Source organism: Dermacentor andersoni, chromosome 1, assembly GCF_023375885.2.
Source record: "Dermacentor andersoni chromosome 1, qqDerAnde1_hic_scaffold, whole genome shotgun sequence".
Lineage (NCBI taxonomy): Eukaryota > Metazoa > Arthropoda > Arachnida > Ixodida > Ixodidae > Dermacentor > Dermacentor andersoni.
Window position 1 is genome coordinate 201,633,281 of NC_092814.1, and position 25,453 is coordinate 201,658,733.

Below are 25,453 nucleotides of genomic sequence, written 5' to 3' on the forward strand. Positions count from 1 at the left end.
TTAACTACCATAACTGTTCTTCTACAGGAGGTCCCTATACAGTCTTTAACTATGGGACCTCCTTCTGCATACTAAATACTTGTAATGTGACCCAATTTCTAACAATAAATTCTGATTCTGAAATATCACACGCTCTAACACTTGAATAAGCTTGTTTTTTTTTTTTTTTTTTTGCAAAGGTTGTGTTAGATTCAACAGCATTTAAATCCTCACAGACATTTTCCATAGCGTACCACCAGTTTTTGATAAATTTGGTTTTGGTGGCATTTATAGCTCTATTGGCAGCGGGCTCGATTCTGCCCCACTAGTTATAGAGACACTCATACTGCTTTAGAGTGCATGCATACGTAATGTATTACGAAGGGGCTACTCTTTTTTTTTTTCCGCGTGGGTTGGCACGGCTGCATGAAATCAGAATTATGAAACTAAGTGAAAGCCCCCATTACCCGTCTATGTTGAACTTTACCTACACATCACCTGTTACCTTGTCCTTAGAGTCAATAAACATGAAGAAGCTTCCTGCGTCAGTTCAGTGAGAAAACCAGGCGAACCTAATATATCATGCATGAAAATGTAAAAGAAGAAAATGAGGGTTCGATAACAATTTGTAACCCTTCTAAATAAACCAGAAACGTTAAAGCTTCCTGACACATCGTACCTAAAATGCTGCCTGTTCCTTCAAAATATAAAATGTCTGCTATTGTTGCGCCTGCCGGAAAAGAAGTAGTTAGGTAGCTCTTCTTTCTTTCTTTCTTTCTTTTTTTCTTGTTTGTTTCACGGATTCTCTCCGTTTAGGGGGCAGAGGTAAAAGCAAAATGCCTGACAGAGCCTCTGCGCCCCTACAGTTCAAGGCAGCATGATATATTATTCAAATACATAGTTGCCAAATATGTATTTAACACATAGCACACAGCAACGAAAAATTCAATTATTCAGAACGCATGTTTTTAAAGCATTACTTTTGCTTCAACGTGATAGTTTTCGAGAAAGCAGCAGATACATAAGCAATAAGTATTATATAACAATAAAATTGGCTTACATCAGAAGTCAACAAAGAAAAGGAAACCATAGAATCACTGGCCCCAAAATAAATAGCATATACAGTAAATAGATCAGTACATAGAAACATTTCAGAAAAGAACGAAGGTTTAGACTGATGCACAATGTAAATGCCGAAACCATGGCAAATATAATTTACAAGCGCTGAGAAAAATCTGTAGCATAACTGAGGTTACATGTGTTATCAGGGATGACCACAAGTTACTCAAAATGAGAATGCAATGTCACTGCCCACTAATAGGTTTTTACAGTCATTTTTGAATTAGTGGAAGGATTGTGTGTATTGTACGTTAAAGTGGTCACTGTTTATTATATTAATCGTTTGATAATTCAATGTTTGCCTTCCGTAATTAGTTCTTGTGGCGGGCTTTAGATGGTGCGGTCTACGTATTGGGTATGAGGTGCAACTGTCGACAGCTACTGTGTGCAGCCTATTTTTATATATCCACTGGAGTAGTTTGAAATAATAACCTTGATCTGCTTTAAGCATGCTATATTTATTGAAGAACGGTTTTGTTCGGAGTCCTCGTTTGTCACCCACATAGTTTTCACACATTCTCAATATTTTCTTTTGTACAATGATTAGTTTCTTGTAGTTTGAAGCTGTCATAGTTCCCCAGAATAAAATGCCGTAACTGAGTTTTGAATAGAAAAGTGAGTGTATAATGTTTGTTTCAAACAGGTAGGTAGTATATTGTGTATTTTATACATGCAGCCAGTAACTCGAGATAGCTCACTTTTTAATTTGTTAACGTGAGTATTCCATGTAAGGTCCTCTGTAAACAATACGACCAAGAACTTTTGCTCTGTAAGTTGTTCCAGTAACGTGTCCTCTAAGTTCAGATGAACACAGTAGGGGTCTCTTTTATTTGCTGACTTAAAAATTATATATTTGGTTTTGCATGTGTTTAAACTCAGCCGGTTGCTTTTAAGCCACCTGGAGAGGTGTAAGAGGTAACAATCTCTTTTGTAGTGCCAGTGAAGAAGATAAACAGCCTGAAAATGAAATCGATAAAATGAAAGCGACACATGCCTGTAAAAAAAAGTCAAGTCAGTGTTCTATTGGCATTGAAAGAGCTCTCAACGTTCGACGATGGTCATTTCAAGAACTTACCTATGATAAGTCGTGATTACACAATGAAATTCGACAGTTATACTCGTAAGAGGTTTGACGAGATTTTTGATGGTGATAAGCTATTGAGATCCCAGCGTATGGGGACTATCTCTGGACGGGGATTCAATAGTACCAGCATTTGATAATCCAATGATTTCTTGCCGTAAGGCACAGTAATCGTTGGGCGCGGCTGATTATAATCCTGACCTCCCCCTCGTCCGTAGGTTAAATATAGGAAACTGACTGATTTTTCAAATAAGTTTATAACGGCACCAAAAGACTGGGCATGATGCAAGTAGCGCAATCTGAAGTTTGTTAAGGTGGGAACTGCCCAGCGTTAGGCCTTCTCCGCAACGCGAGCGTGTATGGCGAATCCCGCGCGTCGTCCGCTACAGCGCGTCCCGAAGAGCCACAAAAGACAATCCTCTCTGGCCAAGCAGGAGATACGTAGTAAAGAAAAATAGTACTTACGCGACCACTCAATTAAGAAAGAAAATTTAGCTTCAGCTGTATTTTTGTTGGACTTTCCAGCGCGCAGCCGAAAGTGCGCGCCTATGTTTGGATGGCAATTTCGGAGTGAACTCGGTAGGGTTCGTGACTGAGGGTGGTGAATGCATGCCTTTCTTCATTGAGATACTATCACCAGGCTTTTCGTAATATCTGGGTTGTACAAACCGGTGATTAAACACCGTGAGCACGTGTACTTAGAGTACGTCACAGTAGTTTTGGAGTGACGACTTCGTAGCACTGAGGGAGTCATAAACCTGAAAGCGCCAAAGCAACCGACATTGCTGCAACTGGCCGGAGAGTTGGGCCTAGAGAATGCGGAGGCAAAAGGTAAACCAGACACCACTGAGGCGATCGATGCAGTCGGGGCTGACGACAAAGCAATAACAGAATGCTTGGAAATCGTCGCGGAAAGGAAAGAAATTCCGGCAGCAAGAACCCCAGTTGCACCGACGTGATGCGAAGCATTGTCGTTTGGTTAGAAGAAGGGTTCTCACGAAACTAGTTTACTTTCTGGAGCCAAACGGCGACCACAGTTGTAACGTTTGCGTGAACTGGTGGTACGTGCAGTGGGAATGACAAAGTGGTTGTTGAAGATGAAATGTTTTCTTACATTCAAGAGCCACAGATTACAATGTACTACTCCCTGAACCGTAGCAGGTATTCTGTGATTAAGCCGATGTTTTCCTCCTTGTCTGTGACCGTCCGGTTGCGAGTGACAGTTCGGCCGGTGGAAACTGAGCGCTGCACTAGCGACATGGCATTGCGAACTGGCAATACACATTTAACTGTCCCTTCGTACGTCTAAATTATCGAGAAATCTATCGTTTTTTTTTTTTTCAGCGAGCCTGTGGTCCTTATACTTTTTCTCACGGGTGCACATTATAGCACAGATGCACATTACTTTGACATAGAATTATTTAGTGTCCATTGGTTCATCGATTTCATTGATTTGTAGCGTTCACGCTCAGCGACCTATTTCCATTCCAGTATAGGGAAAGGCGGACCTGATGTGTCTAAGCCGCATAATGACGACGAGCGGCCTCGGTGGGCTTACGATTACGTTCCTGTAACTCAAGTGGGGTGAGAAGCTTCTTTGGGGCGAGGAATTTTGGCAGGAAACAGTCCTAGAGTGACGTGGAGACTCTACGCAGCTCCCAGGGCGCACGGAAGCGAGAAAGGGAACCTGTGTTTTATAGAGAGTCGTGACGTCACTTACACGCACCTAGGAAGTCTATGTCGTCCATCATAACTTATATGGCTAGACGCTTAGGGCTAACGTCTACGTTAACAATCGCCACTTTTAGAAGGAGCCCCGTGCTCTTTTCCGGGAAGCTGAGCAGTAATGTGTCAAGCAATCAGTCATTGCAACATAGGCGCCGACTACGGGGGGGCTCCGGGGCCCAAGCCACCTTCGGAGTTTTCCGGGGGGAAGGGCTGAGCCCCTCCCCCCCCCCGGCGATGGCGAAGCCAACCCCCCCCTCCCCACTTAAATGTGTCATTGCCAGAGTTTTGTCACCCGCATCATTTGACGTTTCTTTTGACTTTGCTCGACCTTCTCACTTAAAATTTTATTGCGGCTAATAGTAGTACCATGAGAAAGTAGTAGAGTGCTTCGGACTGCAACAATTTTTTCGACGGCTGCCTAAAAATGTTACATTTTGAGTACAAGACAGAACGGGCGTTGATGCTGTTGCTAGAGGGGCTGAACTCACGGAAGAGTGCGCGTGGTTGAGCTCTCGAGAGCAAAGTTCCTGCATTACAGAATAAAGAATCGTCGAGGCGTAAGAGGGAGCAGTACAAGCCACGCGAAAAGGTAAACACGCGCGTTCGTGAGATGCAGGCATCCGTCGGAGAAGCTGGTGAAGGCAAAATGAAGAAAGAATCGGAGCTTAGGGCAGAGCAACAGAAGAAAGCTTTGGAACCTAGAAAACCGACAATCTGCTGTAACTGCCCGAAACTAGGTCACGTTGCGGCAGGCTGCACGACGCCACGAGTTGTTTTCTCGTTTGTGGTGAAGACTGATCGAGACGAGAGGAGAAGGCGGGGTATCGCTTGCTGTAAGCGGACAAAGCCTAGAAAAAGTTGCCGAGGCTCCTGTGACCTTACGAGCGCCAAATGACAGTTGATGACAATACGTGTCACGCGTTTTTAGAGATTTCGTCACAATTTTCTACGCGTTCCATACCTCATTTGTAGAACAGGGTAAGCTGACCGGACAGAATATATGGACCAGAAAGGCAGTTAATAAGCCTAGCATTTGTCATTGACTGACGCAAATAAGTGTTCGGGGCCAGTTTAGGACCTTGGTGACAGACGTGACTGTGTCACGGGACGTCTCTCTCAAATATTTCTATGTATTTTCCAACAGATCCGCAAAACATTTGAATGAGCAAGGCGGCAGCTTGAAGGGTCCGGAAAATAGCGAGGAAAAGTGGGACGCGCCACTTGGGAAGAGCCCGAGAAAACGATTACCGTAGCTGTCAAATGCAAAGCCCTGAAGCGCAAGGGCAAGAAAAGCGCTGGCTTTCGTAAGCCGCACACAGCAGCTGCACAGGCTTTCAAAAAAAAAAACTGTTGATGAAAGCAAAGTGGAACGCAAGTGGCTCATGGCGCGTGAGGCCAGCTGACTAAGGACGTGTCTGCAGTGGTAATGCAAGCAAGCTATAGTCAAGTAAGCTCTACAGAAATGAATGCAGATCTGAAAAAAAGCGCGCCAGACTAAACAGGGTGTGGGACTTGAGGTGACGAAGCCTTGAACTGGGTCCTGCCGAGCCTGAGCGCGACGCCATTGTGCACATTGACGTTTCTGTTCCTTTCATCGCTCATCCTTTGGCGCTGCTCTTCAGGCGTCCAACTGTGCGTGTCTTGCTTTGGGCAGCAATTGCTACGTACTACCTAGCCTGAGCACGACGCCATTGTGCACATTGACGTTGCTGTTCCCGTCGCCACTCGTTGTGTTCACGCTGCTCTTCGGGAGTAATAACTATGCATGGCCTTTCCATAACGCTATCAGAACACAAAGGAAAGCAGTTGCTAGGGGGGCTCTTCTTTGACATATGATTGATTGATTGATTGATTGATTGATTGATTGATTGATTGATTGATTGATTGATTGATTGATTGATTGAAAACTTTATTATTCCACCGAGCTGGGGTGCCCACCTCTTAATCTACACTTAGGTAAGGGGGAGGGGGGGAGGACGAAGCAGTCCCCGTGCGTTGAGGACGGTGAGTCTTCACGGCCTCAACGGCCAGGCGGATTGCTCGACGCTGGTTGTCTTCAGCCTCGCTATGGAGCAAGGCCTCCCAGGCTTCTCTACTGTCAATGTTTTCTTTGTCCCCTGGGGAGCCAGCACACTCCCATATTATATAGTCTAGCGTACCTCTTTGCTTACAAATTTTGCAGAGGGCGTCGTTAGTCCCTCGTCTGTGTTAAGTAGATCCAATGTGGTGATGTATAATTGTTTCCCTGGAGGCGTCGCCAAATGCGAGCGTCCTCCAGAGAGAGAGACCGATGCGGAGGCGGAAAGATTCTTCTTTTGGCTTTGTAATGATCGACTATTTCCCTGTACGTGATCATGCTATCTTTTATTCCTGGAACTGGCGGCTCTAGAGTTGCCCGGTGGTAGAGTGCTCGGGCGAGCTCGTGAGCGGCTTCGTTGCCTAGGACTTCTTCATGGGCCGGTACCCAAATAAAAGTTATGTCCCTCCTGGGAGGGTTTTTGGGTAGAATGTGGAGGGCTTCCGAGATTCTCCCTTTGTTAAAATTTCGGATAGCTAATTTGTTATCGCAGAATATTACTCCCGCTTTTGTAGCTGCACAAGCGAGCGCTACTGCAACCTCCTCGGCTGTACAGGCGTCCCTCGTGCACGTGAAGCACGCTATCTTAACGCACCCGTCGCCATCAACCACCGTCGATACCGCAGCCCCGTCTCTGCCGCAAGCGGCGTCCACGTGCGCTACGTTATGCGTCAGTGTGTTTTTAAGTTTATTTACTAGAGCCTTAGCCCTGTGAGCTCTCCTCTCTTTGTTGTAGATAGGGTGCATATTTTTAGGTAGGGGGGCGATTCGGAAGCGTTACGCAGGTCCAACGGAATGTCTTTCTTGTCAGTCGGGGCACCCCTGTCGCACTGGATTCCTACCCATTCCATGATTTTTCTCCCTGTTTTAGACTGGCCTAATCTTTCCAACTGAGACACTCGTACTGCCTCAGTGAGGTCAACTAGCGTGTTGTGAACCCCCATGTTGAGGAGGAGGTCTGTCGAGGTCGAGTCTGGGAGCCCTAGGGCTATCTTAACGCTCTTCCTAATGATCGCATCTATTTTCTCCTTTTCTTCTCTGAGGCTCTTCTCTTCGGAGGCTGTTCTCTTTGAGGCCCCTGCCTTTGAGTGAAATTCTCCTAAAGATCCCCGTGACCTGCGCCGCGTATCCTTCTAGCTTTTTGATTGTCGTGAGCTTGCATCCATTTCTCTGGATATACATGCCCAGAATTCTTATTTCCTCCACCTTGGGAACCTCATTTCCGTTTACGAAAACATTGATGGGTCTGCTGCTCCCAGGGTGTCGCCTTTGATGTTTGGCTCATTGATTAACAGCTCCGATTACTGTGGCGAGCACGCCAAGCCTCTGCTGGCCGCATACTCTTCCACCATATTCGCCGCTATCTGTAGTTTAAGTTCGATGGCTGCGTCACTCCCACTGTTAACCCAGATGTTGATATCATCCGCGTACATGCTAAATTTAATCGATTTAATCTTATTGAGTTCCGCCGGGAGACCCCTCGTCGCTATGTTGAATAGGAAGGGTGATAGCACCGACCCTTGCGGGGTTCCCTTGCTCCCAAGTGTGATGGGAGGGGATTTTACATTCAGAAATTTTATATTCGCCTCCCTCTGTGACAGAAACTCTTTGACGTATGCATATACCCTGTGTCCCACACCTACCTCTTCGAGGCCTACCAAGATAGCCTTATGGCTAACGTTGTCAAATGCCTTGGTGAGGTCGAGACCTAGGATCGCCCTGGTGTCAGTTGAGTCGTATCGGTCTAGGATATCATGCTTAAGTCTGAGCATGACATCTTGTGTACTGAGCCCTGGCCTGAATCCAACCATTTCATGCGGCCAGAGATCATTCTCCTCCATGTACTTGGTCAGTCTCGTTTGAACAACATGCTCCATCAATTTCCCTACACACGAGGTGAGGGAGATTGGTCGCATGCTGTTCAAGCCGGGTACTTTGCCTGGCTTGGGAATAAAGACTACGTCCACCTGTTTCCATGTTTTTGGGAGTTCTCCTTTCTCATACACCTTGTTCATGAATTTGGTTAATGCAATGATGGACTCATCGTCTAGATTCCTGAGAGCTGTGTTTGTTATCCCGTCCGGACCGGGGGCCGATCTCTTTCTGAGGTTATTAATCTCTGCTCTAACCTCTGTTGTGGTGATGGGGGCATCGAGATATGGATTGGGAGGTCCCCCGTAGTCTCTAAACGCCTCGCTCTCTGCTTCTCCAAGCTCGCTAATGAGCTCGTCATCTGTGCCCACAAAGCCATGCCTCGCTCTCACCTGGTTAGTACTAGGCTGCATTTTTGATTTACTAGGGTCGATTAGATGTCTGAGAAGGCTCCATGTTTTGGAGAGACTCATATTGGCTTCCATCTCATCGCACTTGCTGTACCAATTCTGCTCGTTGAGCTTAATCGCATATGTTACTATTTCTTTGTTGAGTCTGGCTAGTTCGCGCCGGATATTCCTGTTCCATCGTTGTGCCTTGAGTCTTTTCTCCAGGTTGCTCTTTCTGCTCCACATGTTCAGCAGTTTGCTGTCTAGTGCTGGGGGTGCGTCCTCATCCTCTATAGTTGTAGTCGCTTCCCCTATATGCGTTTTAAGGAGGTGTGTCCACTCGTCGATATTGTAGATATCGTCCGGCAGTGAGGCCTCCTTTCTTATCTCTCTGAGTTTATCCCACTCCGTTAATTTCGGTTGTTTGATGAGGCGTGTTTTGACGCCTTTTCCTAGCGTGAGCGAAATAATAAAGTGGTCGCTGCCTAGATTTTGTCCTGTGCTTTTCCATGTTACTGTTCCCGCCATATGACTTATCGTGAGGTCGTCACTCCTTGTTTCGTATGCTACAACTGCCGCTTCCCGGCAAATGGAGCGTATGCAACTGTAAAATTTACCGAGAAACGCTTGCGGAGAACGGTACGCGCGAAGGCGACCTTTCTGGTTCTTTTTGTTCTTTGCCCCTGCACGGCCACAGCTGCGGAAGCGCGGAAGCGAGCTTCATCTGGTTGTTCTGCAAGAAACCGTGCGGCACATGCGGTGCGCGCCTCCCGCGGTGATTGGTTGAGTTTTTGCCCACAGACACGACAAATGCATTGGGGCGTAGAGGGGTACAGCTTCGCTGTAAAAGTAGAACGCAAAACCGGGGCTAGTTGCGCGTTTGCACCATGGAAAGCTTAAAAGAGATCTATGCCCTCGCCTCACCGCTGTTGGCCTTCTCTAGTGACTCGCTCTGAGATGAGTGGACCGTAGTAATTTAGGCGATGAAATTGGGACCCGGGGTTGTAGTTAGCGCATTTAATATGTGCCCTGGGTGTGCCATATGCTCATAGGAATACTGTTCAATTTGTGTCGTTTTTCTAGTCAATGTTTGTTTTTAATACCGTTAGCATTCTTTCCGAAGCTCACCCAGTTTGCAGTATATATCTAGCCTGTTTCACATACCCATCGACCCAAGTTGTCTACTAGCTTGGGCCACTAAGTGTGGGCTGGCTCCGGTCTTACCAAGCAGACACCATGGGCCATTAGGTATGTCTCCGAATAGGCAACTTACTGCTGTCTGGCCTAGCAGGCACCTCGGGTCACAGGGAATGTGTCACTTGGTACGTGCCCGAACAGACAACTTCGGCAACGCGTGTATGTACGTGAGAATGGTATGTGCCCATTCTTGGCTAATCCCCCAGAATACAGGTGTCAAGGTAACAGAAGGGGTGTGCAGCGTTAAATATGTTAAAGCGATAGTGCCCCATCCGCAAAAGACACCTCCGCGTCGAGCGTAGCCGCCTGATGGACAACCATTGCAACGAAGTTGCAGCCAGGATACTAGCGACAGTGAGGACTCCGACGCAGTTTCAATTTGGGTGCAGTGATCCCAACAAGATATACTGTGTCGTGGTATCATTCAGCATTGTGGTTGACAGCGAGATTGCCATTTCGTGTGTCTGTTGATGTGCTCATAAGGTTTCGTGATCCACGGATACAATAAACATCGTAATAATCATCATAACATATAAAACATATCATCACTAATTACACATATCATAATAAAGATTGCTAATTAGATTTACCTCACCAGTCATCTCGAAAGGCGCGCCGCCAATATTATTTATAATGCTTTTTTTCACATGCTTGTGGACTTTATTCTAAATGCATTGTTTTGATCGTATCTTTGGCTTCAGGGGCTAACTGGTTCAATGTTTTTTTTTTTTTTTTTTTTGGGGGGGGGGGGGAACTAAGACGTCGCACCAACTGGAGATCGACAAAGGTGAAGTTCGATTATAGAAATAATGGATGCACAAATAAACTAAGATCTACTAGTTACGCATTAGATGAACTAGGCAAATGATCCCGTTAACCACCGTGGTAAATTAGCGGCTGTGGCGTTGCACTGCTACGAGCTACGTCGCGGGTTCAATCCCGGCCGCATTTGACGGATTTCTACAGGGGTTGAAATGCAAGAACGCTCGTGTAACTTGATTTAGGTGAACGTTAGAGAACCCCAGGTGGTCAAAATTAACCCGGAGCACCCCCCTACGGCTTACCCCATAATTTATGAACGCTCCAATTTCTCGTAAGTAGCTAATAATGAAACGTCTGTTCTCGAACACAACAACTTATACTATAGATTCTGGTGGCATCGCATCGAATATTTCCCTTGCGCGTCGAAGTGAGTGCTTTCGTCGGACAGAACAAACGAAAAAAATTAAGGCACGCTTGTAAAGATGGTTGTGCGAGGAAAAGAGGAAAAACAGAAATGCAAACAGTGCTTTGTGCGTTGCAAGTTTCACCATGACTTTTTTTCCCCTCTCTCTGGTATTTTTTTTTTTTTGTTCTTTCTCCTTTTCTCGTTCACTTGGAGTTTTGGTAGATGCTAGGCTTTTCTACATGGGGAGGTGGCCTTAGAACAAGACGCTGCGACGACCTTAGCACCGCGTACGGGCCGACAGTTGGCCACGAAACACTTTGCCACTAAAATCACCGTGGCAAGTTTAGAAGTACCAGGCATCAAAGGACCAAAAAGAAAAAGAAAATGGAGGGAAGAACCAAAAAATAAGGCTTTGCCAGGACGGACAAAAAGAATAGTAAAAAGGAAACGACACATGTGCATGGCGCAGTGCGGTGTGTCCGATTTCACTGCGCGATCGGAATGCGGTGCGACTGGTACGAGCTTTATATTTTCCTTTAATCCGATGGGGGCGTGCTTTCTTTTCCTTCGTTACTTTCTTTTTGCCACGTGCCTCACCCTCCCGCCCCTCCTTTTCCTTTTCTTTCTCATTTATTTATTTGAACTTACGCGGCTTTATGACTTCCGTATAGCTTCCGAACTCTTTGCTTTGCGGCAAGGGCTTTGCTTACAATGTCACTCGCCGCGCTTGTTCGCACTTGCAGAGGAAACAAAGATCACTTGTTCCTGAACTGCTGAATGCGATCCAGTAACACTTGCTTCCGAGTACGCGGCATACGAAAATTGCGCAGCGCCGCTGAAGGAGAAAATGAAGACCGTGAGCGCCACGCAAGCTCACCGTCCGAAAGAAACGAGAAGAGAAAGCGCGGACAGTGAGACAGAGGGAAGCGGACGCGGAGACGACCGAGACACTTTGCCGCGGGAACGGCGGAAACGGGAAGATTGCCCCTCCTTCGGCCGCCAAGGTGCAATCGTGCTTGAATGGATTGAACGCGACATAGTAGGGCAGCACACCGGAAGCAAAGTCTATTATGAGAACTAAAAAGAAAGAAAGGAAAACGAGAAAACAAAGAAAGATAGAAAAAGCGAGAGGCCATCCCATAAGACTCGTTCCCCGCTTCCTCAATATGTCGAAACTAACTCAGAAGCGCCACTGCGATTCGACTGCGATTCGATTGAATGAATTAATAGCTGGAGGAAGGCTGACATGTCCCTCGCTGAGTATTGGACCATTGCATTCCACGGAGGAGTTGAAAAATGCCGACCCAATGTAGAAAAGCACTCATTGCTGGTTTGTGAAGATGGAAAAAGCGACGAGTATGTTCAGCAGACCGCCGTGGTTGCTCAGTGGTTATGGTGTTGGACTGCTGAGCACGAGGTCGCGGGATCGGACCCCGACCACGGCGGCCGCATTTCGATGGGGGCGAAATGCGAAAACACCCGTGTACTTAGAATTAGGTGCACGTTAAAGAACCCCAGGTGGTCGAAATTTTCGGAGTCCTCCACTACGGCGTGCATAATCAGAAAGTGGTTTTGTCACGTAAAACCCCATAAATTAATTTTTAATTTAACTCCTACGGGGACGGTAGAGTATCCGTCTCCAGTGCAAGAGGACCGTGATTCAAATCCCGGTGCCGCGCTATTCTCCACCGGAAAATACAAAAAAAAAAAAAACCCGTGTGTTGAGAAAATTGCACAAACAGGCCTGGAGTGCGGCCTGATCCCGGTGACCAGAACCGGTAACGCACTCTCTCACCAGAGCAGGATTGGCCACCCTGGTGCAGTACTTGGCCACAACCTCCTATATGAATACAACAATCGAACCCCGGCCCTCAGTCCCCAGCAGCCGCGAAGCAACTGACCACGGCGGCGGTCAGATCTGGGACGCTGCAGAGGGTGCTAAGAATACCTGGCTCTGGACAGGCCGCCATTGGAATCTGAACCTGGCAACGTTTAACGTTAGAACGCTATCTAGTGAGGCGAGTCTAGCAATGTTATTGGAGGAATTAGAGGGTAGTAAATGGTATATAATAGGGCTCAGTGAGGTTAGGAGGACAAAAGAAGCATATACAGTGCTAAAAAGCGGGCATGTACTGTGTTACCGGGGCTTAGCGGAGAGACGAGAACTAGGAGTCGGATTCCTGATTAATAAGGAAATCATCATCATCATCATCATCATCATCAGCCTGATTACGCCCACTGCAGGGCAAAGGCCTCTCCCATACTTCTCCAACTACCCCGGTCATGTACTAATTGTGGCCATGTTGACCCTCCAAACTTCCTTATCTCATCTGCCCACCTAACTTTCTGTCGCCCCCTGCCACGCTTCCCTTCCCTCGGAATCCAGTCCGTAACCCTTAATGACCATCGGTTATCTTCCCTCCTCATTACATGTCCTGCCCATGCCCATTTCTTTTTCTTGATTTCAACTAAGATGTCATTAACGCGCGTTTGTTCCCTCACCCAATCTGCTCTTTTCTTATCCCTTAACGTTACACCTATCATTCTTCTTTCCATAGCTCGTTGCGTCGTCCTCAATTTAAGTAGAACCCTTTTCGTAAGCCTCCAGGTTTCTGCCCCGTACGTGAGTACTGGTAAGACACAGCTGTTATACACTTTTCTCTTGAGGGATAATGGCAACCTGCTGTTCATGATCTGCGAATGCCTGCCAAACGCACCCCAGCCCATTCTTATTCTTCTGATTATTTCACTCTCATGATCTGGATCAGCAGTCACTACCTGTCCTAAGTAGATGTATTCTCTTACCACTTCCAGTGCCTCGCTACCTATCGTAAACTGCTGTTCCCTTCCGAGACTGTTAAACATTACTTTAGTTTTCTGCAGATTCATTTTTAGTCCCACCCTTCTGCTCTGCCTCTCCAGATCAGTGAGCATGCATTGCAGTTGGTCCCCTGAGTTACTAAGCAAGGCAATATCATCAGCGAAGCGCAAGTTACTAAGGTATTCTCCATTTACTCTTATCCCCAATTCTTCCCAATCCAGGTCTCTGAATACCTCCTGTAAACACGCTGTGAATAGCATTGGAGAGATCGTATCTCCCTGCCTGACGCCTTTCTTTATTGGGATTTTGTTGCTTTCTTTATGGAGGAGTACAGTGGCTGTGGAGCCGCTATAGATATCTTTCAGTATTTTTACATACGGCTCGTCTACACCCTGATTCCGCAATGCCTCCATGACTGCTGAGGTTTCGACTGAATCAAACGCTTTCTCGTAATCAATGAAAGCTATATATAATGGTTGGTTATATTCCGCACATTTCTCTATCACCTGATTGATAGTGTGAATATGATCTATTGTTGAGTAGCCTTTACGGAATCCTGCCTGGTCCTTTGGTTGACGGAACTCTAAGGTGTTCCGGATTCTATTTGCAATTACCTTAGTAAATACTTTGTAGGCAACGGACAGTAAGCTGATCGGTCTATAATTTTTCAAGTCTTTGGCGTCGCCTTTCTTATGAATTAGGATTATGTTAGCGTTCTTCCAAGATTCCGGTACGCTCGAGGTCTTGAGGCATTGTGTATACAGGGTGGCCAGTTTTTCTAGAACAATCTGCCCACCATCCTTCAGCAAATCTGCTGTTACCTGATCCTCCCCAGCTGCCTTCCCCCTTTGTATAGCTCCCAAGGCTTTCTTTACTTCTTCCGGCGTTACTTCTGGGATATCAAATTCCTCTAGATTATTATCTCTTCCATTATCATCGTGGGTGCCACTCGTACTGTATAAATCTCTATAGAACTCCTCAGCCACTTGAACTATCTCATCCATATTAGTAATGATATTGCCGGCTTTGTCTCTTAGCGCATACATCTGATTCTTGCCAATTCCTAGTTTCTTCTTCACTGCTTTTAGGCTTCCTCCGTTCCTGAGAGCTTGTTCAATTCTATCCATGTTATACTTCCTTATGTCAGCTGTCTTACGCTTGTTGATTAACTTCGAAAGTTCTGCCAGTTCTATTCTAGCTGTAGGGTTAGAGGCTTTCATACATTGGCGTTTCTTGATCAGATCTTTCGTCTCCTGCGATAGCTTACTGGTATCCTGTCTAACGGAGTTACCACCGACTTGTATTGCACACTCCTTAATGATGCCCACAAGATTGTCGTTCATTGCTTCAACACTAAGGTCCTCTTCGTGACTTAAAGCCGAATACCTGTTCTGTAGCTTGATCTGGAATTCCTCTATTTTCCCTCTTAGCGCTAACTCATTGATCGGCTTCTTATGTACCAGTTTCCTCCGTTCCCTCCTCAGGTCTAGGCTAATTCGAGTTCTTACCATCCTGTGGTCACTGCAGCGCACCTTACCGAGCACGTCCACATCTTGTATGATGCCAGGGTTAGCGCAGAGTATGAAATCTATTTCATTTCTAGTCTCGCCGTTCGGGCTCCTCCACGTCCATTTTCGGCTATCCCGCTTGCGGAAGAACGTATTCATTATCCGCATATTATTCTGTTCTGCAAACTCTACTAATAACTCTCCTCTGCTATTCCTAGAGCCTATGCCATATTCCCCCACTGACTTGTCTCCAGCATGCTTCTTGCCTACCTTGGCATTGAAATCGCCCATCAGTATGGTGTATTTTGTTTTCACTCTACCCATCGCCGATTCCACGTCTTCGTAGAAGCTTTCGACTTCCTGGTCATCATGACTGGATGTAGGGGCGTAGACCTGTACAACCTTCATTTTGTACCTCTTATTAAGTTTCACAACAAGACATGCCACCCTCTCGTTAATGCTATAGAATTCCTGTATGTTACCAGCTATATTCTTATTAATCAGGAATCCGACTCCTAGTTCTCGTCTCTCCGCTAAGCCCCGGTAGCACAGGACGTGCCCGCTCCTTAAGACTGTATATGCTTCTTTTGGCCTCCTAACTTCACTGAGCCCTATTATATCCCATTTACTGCCCTCTAATTCTTCCAATAGCACTGCTAGACTCGCCTCACTAGATAATGTTCTTGCGTTAAACGTTGCCAGGTTCATATTCCAATGGCGGCCTGTCCGGAGCCAGGGATTCTTAGCACCCTCTGCAGCGTCGCAGGTCTGACCGCCGCCGTGGTCAGTTGCTTCGCAGCTGCTGGGGACTGAGGGCCGGGGTTTGATTGTTGTGTTCATATAGGAGGTTGTGGCCAAGTACTGCACCAGGGTGGCCAATCCTGCTCTGGTGAGGGAGTGTGTTACCGGTTCTGGTCACCGGCATCAGGCCACACTCCAGGCCTGTTTATGCAATTTTATCAACACGCGGATTTTTTTTTTTTTTTTTTTTTAATCCGGTGGAAAATTGCGCGGCACCGGGATTCGAACCACGGACCTCTTGCACGCGAGGCGGGTGTTCTACCTCTACGCCACCGCTGCACTAAGGAAATAGCTGGTAACATACAGGAATTCTATAGCATTAACGAGAGGGTGGCATGTCTTGTTGTGAAACTTAATAAGAGGTACAAAATGAAGGTTGTACAGGTCTACGCTCCTACATCTAGTCATGATGACCAGGAAGTCGAAAGCTTTTATGAAGACGTAGAATCGGCGATGGGTAAAGTCAAAACAAAATACACTATACTGATGGGCGACTTCAGTGCCAGGGTAGGCAAGAAGCAGGCTGGAGACAAGTCAGTGGGGGAATATGGCATAGGCTCTAGGAATAGCAGAGGAGAATTATTAGTAGAGTTTGCAGAACAGAATAATATGCGTATAATGAATACCTTTTTCCGCAAGCGGGTTAGCCGAAAGTGGACGTGGAGGAGCCCGAATGGTGAGACTAGAAATGAAATCGACTTCATACTCTGCGCGAACCCTGGCATCATTCAAGATGTAGACGTGCTCGGCAAGGTACGCTGCAGTGACCACAGGATGGTAAGAACTCGAATTAGCCTAGACTTGAGGAGGGAACGAAAGAAACTGGTACACAAGAAGCCAATCAATGAGTTAGCGGTAAGAGGGAAACTAGAGGAATTCCGGATCAAACTACAGAACAGGTATTCGGCTTTAACTCAGGAAGAGGACCTTAGTGTTGAAGCAATGAACGACAATCTCATGGGCATCATTAAGGAGTGCGCAATAGAAGTCGGTGGTAACGCCGTTAGACAGGAAACCAGTAAGCTATCGCAGGAGACGAAAGATCTGATCAAGAAACGCCAATGTATGAAAGCCTCTAATCCTACAGCTAGAATAGAACTGGCAGAACTTTCCAAGTTAATCAACAAGCGTAAGACAGCGGACATCAGGAACTATAATATGGATAGAATTGAACAGGCTCTCAGGAACGGAGGAAGCCTAAAAACAGTAAAGAAGAAACTAGGAATAGGCAAGAATCAGATGTGTGCGTTAAGAGACAAAGCCGGCAATATCGTTACTAATATGGACGAGATAGTTCAAGTGGCTGAGGAGTTCTATAGAGATTTATACAGTACCAGTGGCACCCACGATGATAGTGGAAGAGAGAATAGCCTAGAGGAATTCGAAATCCCACAGGTAACGTCAGAAGAAGTAAAGAAAGCCTTAGGAGCTATGCAAAGGGGGAAGGCAGCTGGGGAGGATCAGGTAACAGCAGATTTGTTGAAGGATGGTGGTCAGATTGTTCTAGAGAAACTGGCCACCCTGTATACGCAATGCCACATAACCTCGAGCGTACCGGAATCTTGGAAGAACGCTAACATAATCCTAATCCATAAGAAAGGGGACGCCAAAGACTTGAAAAATTATAGACCGATCAGCTTACTGTCCGTTGCCTACAAAGTATTTACTAAGGTAATCGCAAATAGAATCAGGAACACCTTAGACTTCTGTCAACCAAAGGACCAGGCAGGAGTCCGTAAAGGCTACTCAACAATAGACCATATTCACACTATCAATCAAGTGATAGAGAAATGTGCAGAATATAACCAACCCTTATATATAGCTTTCATTGATTACGAGAAAGCGTTTGGTTCAGTCGAAACCTCAGCAGTCATGGAGGCATTACGGAATCAGGGTGTAGATGAGCCATATGTAAAAATACTGGAAGATATCTATAGCGGCTCCACAGCCACCGTAGTCCTCCACAAAGAAAGCAACAAAATCCCTATAAAGAAAGGCGTCAGACAGGGAGATACGATATCTCCAATGCTATTCACAGCATGTTTACAGGAGGTATTCAGAGGCCTGGAGTGGGAAGAATTGGGGATAAAAGTTGTTGGAGAATACCTTAGCAACTTGCGATTCGCTGATGATATTGCCTTGCTTAGTAACTCAGGAGACCAATTGCAATGCATGCTTACTGACCTGGAGAGGCAAAGCAGAAGGGTGGGTCTGAAAATTAATCTGCAGAAAACTAAAGTACTGTTTAACATTCTCGGAAGAGAACAGCAGTTTACGATAGGTAGCGAAACACTGGAAGTGGTAAGGGAATACATCTACTTAGGGCAGGTAGTGACTACGGATCCGGATCATGAGACTGAAATAACCAGAAGAATAAGAATGGGTTGGGGTGCGTTTGGCAGGCATTCTCAAATCATGAACAGTAGGTTGCCACTATCCCTCAAAAGGAAAGTGTACAACAGCTGTGTGTTACCAGTACTCACATATGGGGCAGAAACCTGGAGGCTTACGAAAAGGGTTCTGCTGAAATTGAGAACGACGCAACGAGCTATGGAAAGAAGAATGATGGGTGTAACGTTAAGGGATAAGAAAAGAGCAGATTGGGTGAGGCAACAAACGCGGGTAAACGACATCTTAGTTGAAATCAAGAAAAAGAAATGGGCATGGGCCGGACATGTAATGAGGAGGGAAGATAACCGATGGTCACTAAGAGCTACGGACTGGATTCCAAGAGAAGGGAAGCGGAGCAGGGGGCGGCAGAGAGTTAGGTGGGCAGATGACATTAAGACGTTTGCAGGGACAACATGGCCACAATTAGTACATGACCGGGGTAGTTGGAGAAGTATGGGAGAGGCCTTTGCCCTGCAGTGGGCGTAACTAGGCTGATGATGATGATGTTCAGCAGAAACGTAGACTGGTCTTTGCATTTATGTAGCGCAAGAGCTTTTAATTTTTTGTTGTATGTTTCGAACAGGGACTCAGAAAAAAGTAAAGGCCAACTTGAGCCATGGACAGCTGCAGTGGCTGTGTCATTAACGGCGCTACTGTGGACGACAGGCATGCTCTTACGTTTGACAGGATTATTGGTCCAGTAGAGTGGTACAGCTGAGTGCTGAACCAATTGGGCAATCGTCCACCATAAGAACTAAAAGTTATAGGACAGTGCTCCCAAAACAATCTCTTCGCAAAAGGCTATATTAGTGCTACTACGGTTTGTTTGTGCCTCGTCTGTGTCTCCCCCCTTCACACTCTTTCTCTTTATTCCCCTGCTTCTTCCCCACGTACAGGGTAGCCAACCAGAACTGCCTCTGTTTAGCATAACTATCTGCCTTTCTATGCATCCTTTCTCTGTCGCTCTCTCTATGGCTGCCGTGGAAGCACTCCGGCAGGGTGCATTCCGTACATGTTAAAGACAGTCAGGTAGCCAGAAATATTCAGAAGCCTTATACGTATCTCTCATAATTCCTGCTTTGCTTTAGGACGTGATACCCAAATAAATGCTATTATTTATTTATTTATTTATTTATTTATTTATTTATTTATTTATTTATTTATTTATTTATGTTACTTCAACGTTTACTGTTTTTTGCTAGCAAGGCTCCCAGCCGACGTATGTTGATATTGCCTTTCACACTCATTATTCAATGTAGGTAATTTGGCCTATATTATTTTTCGAACTCTTCTTTTCCTTTTATATCACTCGCAGTCACTTCTTTCTAGTATAACGAGTCTTGGCTATGGTTTGCTATTACTCTTCGTCATTAACATCTCACCCTTCCCTCCTTATGCGGGGAAACTGTAAATAAAGCCCTATTTTAACATTCTGCGAGCTTGTTCTAAAATGTAGAAGAAAAAAAGCAACACAAAGGAAAAAATTGCAGTCTCGTCCGAAAGGCTTTGAAACGTTGACAGCGACAGCAAAGTTTTAGACCATTACACCAAGTGTGACTCGCAGTTTTACCGGCAGTATCAATTGACATCAAACACGCGTAGTGTAACATACGAAAAGGCACGCATGAAATTATGAACAGGGTTCCCTCGATGATCGATCGCGACTATACGCAGGCGTGGTGGGCGCCGGCAGCGGGGAGTGCGAGTGCTTGTCCCAAAGTGAATGTGTCGTACTGCCGCTCCCTTCAGGCATGTCCAGTGCCGTACCAACTATCTTTCGAGTGTGTGTATGTGGGAGAGGGGGGGCAAGCCTCCCCCTTTCCATCCCCCTCTCATTACAGAGAGAGGGAGGGAGATACCAGCCACACCTGGTGTGCGCACGCACGCAGGCACACACACACGCACGCACACACGCACACACACACACACACACACACGCACGCATACACACACGCACGCACGAACGCACGCACACACGCACGCACGCACACACGCACGCACGCACGCACGCACGCACACACGCACACACGCACACACACACGCACGCACACACGCGCACGCACGCACGCACGCACGCACGCACACACACACACACACACACACACACACACACGCACGCACGCACACACACACACATATATATATCAAAGGAGGCCGGTAAATGCATCACTGACAATTATCTTTCTCATTGACCGACCTGATTGTTAATCGTACGTAATGAATCATTTCTATCCAGTGTTGCCAAAATGTTTCGGACCATGTCGCTAAATTGAGACAAGAAAATCTAGTAAATGCTCATTAAAAATGTCAAGTTTATTTGAATTAACGTAAACATTTCGAGCACTATGATATAAGGTAACGTGAAGTAAATCATTTGCTTACACGTTTCGCGGTTGTATAATGTTCGTGCAGGTAACCATTAAACAGTGAATTTACCATAATGTTGTAGAGGGCATATATTTATTTATTTATTTATTTACTTGTACTGCAATCCGCTCTGGGTACATGACTGTGACTTACCATTGTGCTGTGAAACACAATTACAATCTGAAGACAACTAATATGACAGGAACCGTTGCTTCATCATGGTCATGGAGGTTATGCCTCGTACAGCGAGTTTCGGTGTAGCTTTTGAATAATGCACTGCCTTGTAAAAGGCCATTTCTGTAGCAACGTTCCGAACTTCGAACTCGCTAAAATGTCGCCAATTGTTCATTCATGTCACCAAAAAAGTCGCCAGTCGCAAATAGTAAACGTCGCTAAACAAACAAGTCGCTATATCTAGAGACAAATCGCTTAATTGGTAACCCTGATTACAGACAAGTTATAAAAAACAAAGCGGATTTTGTGCTTTAAACGATGGTTGGGTTGGACGGCCTTAACAAGCACAGGATTATGCAAGCGGCGGGAGTTGAAACTTGCTTTGAACTGTCTGGCAACAGCCTCCTCTGCACGCTAGGCGTGAAAGGCGCGTCCGCAAGCGCCTCGTAGCCTTGCTGATCGAGCGTGATCTGCTAGAGCGCGTGGCTGGGACGCCCGAAAGACAACCATCGCTGCCTCAGCAAGGAATACGCAGTAAATATAGCATACTTACCTGGGCGCTATTCTGAAAGACAGCTTGGCCTCAGCTGTTCTGTTGGATTTTTCGATGTGTAGCCGGCATTATCCGTTTTCAAAAGTGCGCCCCGGTAGAAACGCTTATGACCATGTGAACTGTGCCGCGTCTCCAAAACTCAGTAGATTGCGTGAACTCCAAACACTGCGCGCCATTCTGGGCGCGCGGGTAGTCAGCGTGCATCAAGCCACCAGCCTTCTTGGCTCACCCTGGCTCTACTTGGCCAAGCCAGCCTGCCCTGCTTTCAACTATAGTACACCCTACCCTGGCACCCGCAGCAGTTCCCGTGACCTGAAACAAACGGTGCGCGAATCGCGTATGCACTCGGTGCAAGACAAGTTGGCCGTGCATGCGCTCCCGGCACAGCACGGCGGCAGCACCACTGCGTGAAAGCATATTGGGTGCCCGTATGATTGTTAACGCAATAATAAAAGGAAATAGACTGCAAATTAAAGGGGCACAGATGCGGAAATAAATTCCAGTCTCATTGCTCACTCCCATTATCGTTAATGAGAAGATCATTCTGAATGTAAGCAGTCTCCGATTCACAATAATCTGGAGGTATCCGTTCTTACTGCGTGATACAAATGACATACTGGGTTGGCTATGTGAGACTCGGCTACCAGAGTTTTTTTTTATGGTGTTTTACGTGCCAAACCACTTTCTGATTATGAGGCACGCCGTAGTGGAGGACTCCGGAAATTTCGACCACCTGGGGTTCTTTAACGTGCACCTAAATCTAAGTACACGAGTGTTTTCGCATTTCGCCCCCATCGAAATGCGGCCGCCGTGGCCGGGATTCGGTCCCGCGACCTCGAGCTCAGCAGCCCAACACCATAGCCACTGAGCAACCATGGCGGGTTCGGCTACCAGATGAGTTGCTATCATTATATACGGACTCGTGTTCTTTGTGAAACATGACAACGCTTTCCAAACAGGCGCCGCCCAAACGGCTCTTACACGGTGACATTTGCCGCTACTGTCATTGTTATTGTTGTCGGAGCACATTATCTTTTTTCCTATGATCGAAAAAAAAAAAATCAATGCACGGAGAATGGGCGCCATCTATAGCCGCACGGTGGCTAGTCGCAAGAATATACCTCCCCGCCGTGCTACGTTGCGTCATTCCGACGATGACGGGGTGGTCACCCGATGCTAGTTTAGTGCGTCCTCTATTGCTCGCTGCTGATGACAGTCCCCAAAACTCCGTGTCTGTAATGCCAAGTAAAAGCGGCAGAATAAACAACGACCAAAGTAAAGAAATAAGGGTAGGGGGAATGGAGGGCAGTGTTCTCTCTCGATGCGAGCATGGATGCGTGTTCATTTCTCTCTGCACTATTTTGGGGATCCATTGTGGCCGCCTAGCGTGTTTTCTAGTGCCTGTGTTCGCCAAAAGAGACGGTGCCAAAGTGAGCGGCGCAGGCGTCTCCGTAACTAGAGAACGGGATGAAAGAGGAAGAGGCCCACTTCCACGAATCTGTTAACGTTCCAGCGCCGGACGATCGGCCCTCAGAAGCAGGAAAAAGAGTGACGTGCGCCTTCGCTCTCATTTCGACCCGAGAATAGAGGCATTCGATACCTGACCAACCTGCACCCGCACCGGCGAACACGACTTGTAATGCTCACTGGTTTCCTCGCAGCATTACGGACCCTACACTGTGACACAGGCAGTGTCAACCATCGAATTCGAAGCAGATCGAGAGCTGCGCAGTACGTCATTTTGTAATTGCCCTAGGTTTCAAGCCTGCTATGGCGTAGCTTTGATTCGTTTCGATGGAAGTGGAAATGTGCACGATATATTATGTAGCCAGGTTCTACGCAAAAATATAGATTATTCAATGATTAAAGGACAAAGAGACTGGGAGATGTGAAAGTGTTCTGGCAATAAAGCCCTTTGCGAAAACGTGCAAGCAGAGATTATACAAAAAATAAGAAACACAGCAAGAAAACAGCTCGTTTTGAAGTTATTGCACTGCAGCATTCACAATCACGAGTTTACAAATCGGCATAAAAGTCTTCGTACATACGGACACGGGCTGGTCTACATGTAATTACATTCGTTAGGCGAACGGCAGATATGACGCCACACACTAGACGGATTGCCGAGTAGTTTTATAATTCACTATTCCGAAATGGTGATTTCTTCAGATTGTTTCAGAAAAATCTCTTCGAAATTCCTTAAACATAGGGAAAAAGCAATAATTAAGTGAAAATCGAAGAATTGTGTTGGCCCCACAGGCATATTGCTAAACTACTCGAGATGTTATTAACACAAGTAATTATGAAAATCTGACTAACTTTAAAGCTTATCTTTAAACCCGCCAACGACATGACCCCTCTTGACAGGGCAAATGGAGAAAAAAAAACGATGACTGTCGACGCTAAGCGATTAGCACTCAAGCAATGAAGCGACATGCCATATTGCTGACGACGCCTTTGTTTAAAATCTGTAGTGGTCATTACGAGAGTTAGGTTGCTTCGGATATATGCGACACACCATCTCTCGGATCAGCCCACTTTGCTATGACACTCATTGGCCACGACAGCATTACGACGGTGGAACAATAAAGGAAGATTGACATTGATGGAACCACGAAGGCCTGACACAATGGGATTATGATTCGCAAATGATAATTATGGTATAACGATGACAACATGAATACGATGGCAGGAGGAAAATGGCATGATGACGGGTATATGACGACAATGGCGTGACGGCGATGATGTGACGACGACATTTATGGCGAGAATGGGATCAAGAAGCTGGAATGACGACGATGAAACTGCCACGACGACATCATGGCGACGACTGTATAAATACAACGCAATGACAACGATGGCATGACCACGGCGGCACAATCACGATTCAACGACGACAGCATTATTACGATAGGACGACGAAGAAGGAACGACGTGACGAAATGAAAAAGGCGGTATGATGACCTCTGACGACGGCATGAAGACAACGGGAGGACGGCAACTGTACCATGACGATGACGCGATGACGACGGCATGACAATAGTCGGTTGATGAAGCTTGGAAAGACGACGACGAGACCCGCCGTTGTGGCTTAGCGACTGCGGTGTTGCGCTGCTAAGCAGGAGGTCATGGGAGGCATTTCGATGGGAGCGAAATGCAAGAAAGCCCGTGTCCCGTTCACTGGATGCACGATAAAGCTCCCCTGGTGATGAAAATCAGCTCCCCTGGTGCTTCATATTCAAGTCGTGGTTTTGGCACTTAAAACCCCGGAATTGATTATTTCATTCATTCAAAGACCACGATGGAACGGCCACGAGAGCATAACGACCCCGAGCACTTACCTAGTGGTCCAAGCTAGTAGACAACTTTACTTTGTCACGACGAACACAATATGATGAGAATCGGATGACAAGCTGGAATGACGACGATGTAACGAGCACGACGGCCTCACGACATCGGTATGACAACAATTGCATGACGACGACTGTATGATGACGACGCAATTACGACATTGGCATGACAACGGCGGTATAATTGTGATTGAATAACGATAGCTTGATTACGATGGAATGACGTCGATTGAACGATGAATGCAGTATGATGACAACGACATGACGTCAATGGAATAACGTTTCTGAAATAATGGCGATGGTACGGCGACAGCGTGAAGCCTACGGCACGACGACAATATGATGACCCCGACTGTATGACGACGATGGCGTGAGGGCGATGGCACGGCGAGAGTCTAGTGGCCAAAGCCTGTAGACAACTTCGGTAAATAGGTTAATTTGATAGGCTAGATGTGACTCAAAGTGCCTGAAGTAGGCAAGGAATTGCTAATCCAATAAATATGGGCCTCTCGTCGATGTGCGCATTAAATATATTTTTTAATTATGCGGTTCCACTTTCTGATTATGAGGCACGCCGTAGTGGAGGACTCCGGAAAGTTCGACTACCTGGGGTTCTTTAACGTGCACCTTAATCTAAGTACACGGGTGTTTTCGCATTTCGCCCCCATCGAAATGCGGCCGCCGCGGCCGGGATTTGATCCCGCGACCTCGTGCTCAGCACGCCCAACACCATAGCCACTCAGCAACCACGGCGGGTATTAAATATTGAAGCTGGTGAAACTATATGGCTGTCACGCTGGATCGAATTTCGCCCCTCCCTCTCCTCTGTCAGCGAGCGAAGCACGCAGACTACAGAAAACATTAGATGCCTTAAAATT

The 25,453-nt window shown here is 46.4% G+C and overlaps 1 protein-coding gene across 1 annotated transcript in view; it reads right to left on the reverse strand.

Moving 5' to 3' along the window:
- LOC126547083 (RYamide receptor-like) overlaps positions 1-25,453 on the reverse strand; it is a 295,145-nt gene that overhangs the window by 58,001 nt on the left and 211,691 nt on the right. The window lies entirely within an intron of this gene.